The sequence below is a fragment of the Psammomys obesus genome, unplaced genomic scaffold (assembly GCF_907164565.1).
Source record: "Psammomys obesus unplaced genomic scaffold, mPsaObe1.curated_primary_1811, whole genome shotgun sequence".
Taxonomy (NCBI): Eukaryota; Metazoa; Chordata; class Mammalia; order Rodentia; family Muridae; genus Psammomys; species Psammomys obesus.
Window position 1 is genome coordinate 11,084,436 of NW_026585504.1, and position 6,180 is coordinate 11,090,615.

Sequence of the window (6,180 nt, forward strand, 5' to 3'; positions counted from 1 at the left end):
CCGTGTGTGTGTGTGTGTGTGTGTGTGTGTGTGAGAGAGAGAGAGTGAGAGAGACAGAGAGAGAATGGGATGAGGGAATTGTGTGACTGGCACAGAGCAATAGTTTTCCTTCTATTATATAGAATTGCAGCCTAAAATCACAATAGTAAGATATGCATGTTGCACATCATGCTGAAAGTAGTACATTTGGCCTCTTACAGTTCACCAAAAGCTAAGATCTGCCTGTCTCTCCTAGAGTACTGGGATTAAAGGTGTGTGCCACCATGCCCAACATCTTGAATATTTTTAAAGGCATGGGAAAAAAAGGTAACTTTATAGTGTTCTTCCACAATAATAACCTTAATAGCTGAGCCTGGTGGTCCAGCCTGTAATTCCATCTACTTGGGAGGCTGAAGCTGGATGTCACAAGTTCAAGGCCTGCCTGGGCTACTGAGACAATTCAAAGTCAGCTTGGACAATTTGATGAGACTGTCTCAACATAAAAATAAAAACTAAGAGAAGATGGAGGACACTGGGAAAACATAGCCCACAGAATCAACTAAGCTGGGCTCACTTGGGCTCCCAGAGAATGAACTAGCCAGCATGGGGCCTGCATAGGTCTGCATCAGGTTATGGCTGTTAGGTTGGTATTTTCGTGGGACTCCTAACAGTGGGAACATTTGTATTCCTGACTCTTTTGCCTGTTCTTGGGACTCTTTTCCTCTTATTGAGTTGCCTTGTCCAGTATTGATATGAGGGGTTTTGCCTTGTCTTGTATCTTGTCCTATTTGGCTGTCATCTCTTAGAGACCTCCTCTTCTGTTGAAGAGGAAATGGAGGAAGGTAGATCTGCAGGAGCAGGAAGGTGAGATGTGTGTTAGGAGGAGTGGAGGGCGAGGAAACTAGTCAGAAAGTTTTATATGAAAGAAGATTATTTTCAATAAAAAACCAAAATAAGAGTTATGCAGAATAAACAACAACAACAACCCAAGAGAGACTAGATGGTAGGGTACTTACCTGTCATGTGAGACTCTAGATTCAGTTCCCAGGATTGAAGGCAAAAAAAGGGGGGGGGGGATAAAAAGCCTTTATAGGCTGCTGTCATGGATGTTATTATCTACAGGGTTCACATGGATTTTTTATAGCTTTTATTATAATGATTTACTAATTTTCTTTAACCCCAAATTGAGCCTTTTCAGGGTAATTCTTATCTTTTAAAGCTAGGAACTTTTATTATCTTTGTACATACAGAAGCATTATAAAATGTTCACAAGTACTCTGGTTAAATCTTCATTCCGTTATTCACTTACTCATTAAGTCTATGATCACTGTGTTTTTGGCAGTCTGCTAGACTTTGGAGGTGAACAAAATCAAATCTGAGGTTTTCAGAGAACCAACCCTATGAATCCGTCTAGATAATGTTCTGTCGGCAGCTCTTTCATTTAACATTAGTTTATGTGAAGAAGAGGCGGTTGGCAGCTGTTCACTACTGAGAGCGAGCAGCATAACGCATTGGTGGGAAGGGTGTTGGTAGCCTGTGGGGAGTAAGTACGTGCCCTCTGTAAGCAGTTGCTCTTTGGAAGACAGTAGAAGCAACACTTGACAGACAAAGCTAGGGCTGGGGTAACACTGACAGATGGTAGTGACGGGAAGGCATTTTGTGAGAAGAGAAAGTGTCCAAGGCTGTATTTAAAAACAGTGGCTAAATGATAATGGACTTCTTTTCTATCCTTCTGTTCTTTCCCTTTTGTATTAGCTGATTGTCTTAGGGTTGTCTGTTGCTGCGATGAAACACCATGACCAAAAATCAGCTTGGGGAAGAAAAGGGTCTATTTGGCTTTTACTAGCATTGCTGTTAATCTTTGAAGGAAGCCAGGACAGGAACTGTTACTTTGCTTTCTTATGAATTTCATTACTTAACGTTTCTACGGTAAGGAGAAGGAGGGATGATGAGCTGACTTAGCTAGTAAAGACACTTGCTGTGCAAGCCAGCCAACCTGAGTTCAATTCCCAGAACTTAAGAAAAGGTGGAAAGAGAACTCTGATTCCACAGATTTGTCATTTGGCCTCTACAGCTGCATCGTTATGTGTCTGTGCATACATACATACACAAGATATCTTAGCTAGGGTTTCTATTGTGGCAACATCACACCATGACTAAAAAAGCAAATTGAGGGCAAAAGAGTTTATTTGGCTTACACTTCCACAATGCTGTTCATCATCAAAGGAAGTCAGAACAGGAACTCAAATCAGACAGGAACCTGGAAGCAAGACCTGATGCAGAGGCCATGGAGGAATGCTGCTTCCTGGCTTGCTTCCCGTGGTTTGCTTAGCCTGCTTTCTTGTAGACTCCAGGACCACCAGCCCAGGGATGGCACCACCAACCATGAGCTGGGCCCTTCCCCACTAATCACTAATTGGGAAAATGCCCACAGCTGGATCTCCTGGAGGCATTTCCTCAACTTAGGTTCCTTCCTCTCTGATAACTCTAGCTTGTGTCAAGTTGACACAAAACCAGCCAGTACACTGGAAGTTAAAAGGTTAATGGTTTTTTTTAACCTTTAAATATGTTATAAAAGCTATTATTCGATTTTATATTTAATATATTTACATAACTCCATATCATACCATTTTTTAAACTATGCATAACATTGATGGCAAAGAAAATAAGTTACAGTAATACAGAATTAAATATTTATTATTGTCAGAGTATTAGTTGACCTGTTTAAACTGAACTGTTTTCTGTCGTTTCATGTTATTTATGAATCTTAAAAGAATTTTTTTGTTGTTAGTGTTCTTTTAACCTGACACAAGCAAGGAATGATCTCTTTAGCCATAAGGGCTTGTTAGTTTGTTTGATTTATTTGCTATGCTCTGCTTTTCTGAAGCTAGCTAAGTAAATGTTTCTTGAAGCTTTGCTTTCCTCAAGCTAGCTAAGTAAATGTTCTTCCTTGTGGAGAAAGAGTCTAGTGGCACTCTAGACACAGTGTCTGCCGGGAGTAACTCACTGGCAGGTGCCTTGCAGTCATACCCATGTGGTGAGCTGTCCTTGGTGAGCAGTCCCAGTCTTCTCAGCCTTTATAATTCAGGAAGATATTTTCAAATCTTGTTAAATATAACAAGATGAGGCGTATTTGAGAAAATTTGTCTCCAAGTTCTAAATTTTAGTAAACCCCAAAGGCACCATGATTGAACTTCAGATAGTAATATCATATATTCATTTAGGCAGAATTTTTTTTTATTATTTATTTATAAATTTATTAATTTGGATTGTTTTTAGTTGTGATCGATGCCAGCATTTCCCAAAATATATACCATTTCCAAAAGTAATATCCTGGACTAAATAAAGTGGAAAGCTTTCTTTTCTTGTGTGTTAAGTAGTTCTCGTGCCTGCTGCGTGTGACAGCAGTGTCTAATTTGTGATACTCCTCCTTGTGGCAGAGCTTAGTCCTAGACAATTGATAAAATGTCAGTCTTGTTTTTATTTTCTTGAAATCCTGCAAGACAGTAGGCCAATTCATGACATCTTCAGCATGTAAAACGTTACACAGATTGATTTTAACTATTTGAAACTTTCCCTCCTAAAGTATTTATTTTAGAAAGAAAATACCTTAATTTCTGTTTTCATAGGGTTGGGAAATGTGTAGTACCTCAGTGTAGTAGTGAGTGACTGTAGTCTGAGCACTCAGAATGGCTGAGGTGGGAAGGTGTACTCTGGGCAAATTAGTGAGATTCCCAAAAAGTTAAAAAAAAAAATCTAAACCCAAAAGCTGACAGTGTAATGTCACTCAGCATTAAAACACTTGCCTGTTATGTGCAAGGCCTTAGGCTCAACCTCCAAGTTCTGGGAATAACCAGGCCATTCAGTGACTTAGGATTCTTTGTGCATCCGTTTTACTTGGCTATCTTGGGGTCTATCTATGAAAACCGGTGTATGTGACCTTATGTCTATAGTGTAACTATCCAAACTGAGAAGGCTGTGGTGTCTTAGGCACAGGTCTCGTCAAGTATATGATGAGATCATGGTGAGATTAGGAGTCTGGAGGCCTGAGTGATGATTCCCTAAACCGACAGGGATATTTTAGGAGGAATTTAGAAAGAGAATCTTGTATGAAAGATGAAAAGATAGTTTAGGCAAAAGATAACATGTTTTCAGGATTGTTCTTGTGAACCCCATTGTTGCTTATAACCCTATGCTGTGGAACTTAGAAAAACCTAAACTTTTAGATAAAACTAGAATAAGAGCAGAACCTCCAGCTTCAAAGCCTGTAAAATTTCCCACAGTCCTTGGAGATTACTGTAAGTTTCTCCATGCAGCAAAGCATGCTGCCTTCATGGAGTTGCTCCTTTCTGGGTGCCAGTTCCCAATATGCTGGGGGATTTTAGAAGTTGCACTGTCTACCACTGTCCTGGCTCATTTTCTGTCAAGTTGACAAGCTAGAGTTGTCTTGAGAGGAGGGATCCTCAATTGAAAAATGCATTTATAAAATAGAGCTGTAGGCAAGCCTGTTGGGCATTTTCTTAATTAGTGATTGATGTGGGAGGGTCCAGTCCATTGTGGATGGTGGCATCCCGGAGCCGATGATCCTGGGTTCTATAAAAATGCAGGTTGAGCAAACCAAGAGGAGTACGCCAGCACTCTTTCATAGCACTGCATCAGCTCTTGCCTCCAGTCCCTGACCTGTTTGAGTTCCAGTCCTAGCTTCCTTTGATGATGGTTTGGAAGAGTAAATTGAATGAACCTTTTCCTCCCCAACTGGCTTTTGGTCACGTGTTTCGTCATAAAAATAGTAACCCCTCATAAAAATAGTAACTCTGAACAAGACAACCACTGATTTTTTTTTTTTTAAAGTATTTATCTCTTGTGATCGCCACCTTCCCAGGAGAAAATAAGATGATTGTTTTTTAACATGTGTTTTCATCTTACTAGTTGTGAGCTAAATATTGTTTTAGTTTATTTTAACCATGAAATTTTTCTGGGATTAGTCTGTTTTACAACTCTTAGGGACACAGTTTCTTGGCTTACTTTACATGGTTTTGAGGCAGTCTGACATTGCCTTTTGAGTATTTCATTAGTGTTGAGAAGGTGAAGGATTGATTATCAGTTTGCTTTGAGAAATACAACAGAAAGTATATGAGAAAACAAAAGTAGCCTAGGATGTTATAGATAAGAGGTCATTCAGCTCAAGCACTTAACAGGAAAACAGTCTTGCTTATTCATCAAGAGTGGTATTAATTTCCTTTTCTTGACAGACCCCCCACCTTTTACTTTTCTTTGTCTTCCTTTTTTGTCCCTTTGCAAAACTAAACGTGTCCGACTGCTTTGGTTGACAGACTAGAATTGGCACACAGTAATCTAGCTACTGTAATATTCACAGTCTAGCATGATTCGATGACAGGCGCATCTACTGTGGGGAAAGCATTACCTAAGTATTTGTACCCTTAAGTTACAGCCTATTTGGATTGGGCTATTGTGCATGTTGGCTAGTCTGAGCTGTAATCTTACTAGTCTGTCTTGTTTACATGTGATTATTACTCCTCTTTACTCTCAGCCTCTTTTTGTTTTTAACTGATGGATTTTAAGGCTACTTTGTTTTTCGGTGTTACTGATCACCCAGTAACTATAGATTTACTAAAGAGTTAACAGTGATAATTGCATAAAAACAGTTGTTAGGTTTTGTTGTCCTTTCCAGAAGCTACTCTGAGATTAACTTTTAATATCATTGTTTTTATCTTTATTGTTTTAAATCTGCTGTTTTTTTTATAGTCATTTACATATTTGATGCCATCCTTAAGATTTCTAAGCCAAATTGAGTAGATGGCTTTGTCAACAATAGCTTAAAAGCAGAATTGGTGGGCTCTTTTATGATCTGGCAGAAACTAGGTTTATGGACAGTTGCTCTTTTAAGGATTAAAGAGTGAAGTAAAGATAAAGGAGATAGAAGAAAGGTTCAGGAGATTGGACAGTGAACAACTGTGTTATTTTGATTAAGAGTTTAATCCTGTTTAGGGGTCATGGTGAATTGGTGGCATTTATGCTAGCTAGCCTTATTGCTATAACATCTACTTCAGAAATTAGGGATTTAAAAACCTAGCTCAGTGTCCAGTTCCAGTTTCATTTAACTTAATATGTATGTATACATATTCATTATATAGAAATGTACTCAGACTATATAATGATAATGCTCACATATATGCATCT

General features: G+C 38.9%; 1 protein-coding gene across 2 annotated transcripts in view; it reads left to right on the plus strand.

Moving 5' to 3' along the window:
- The window catches only part of Myef2 (myelin expression factor 2), a 34,049-nt gene that overhangs the window by 26,490 nt on the left and 1,379 nt on the right, over positions 1 to 6,180 (plus strand). The window lies entirely within an intron of this gene.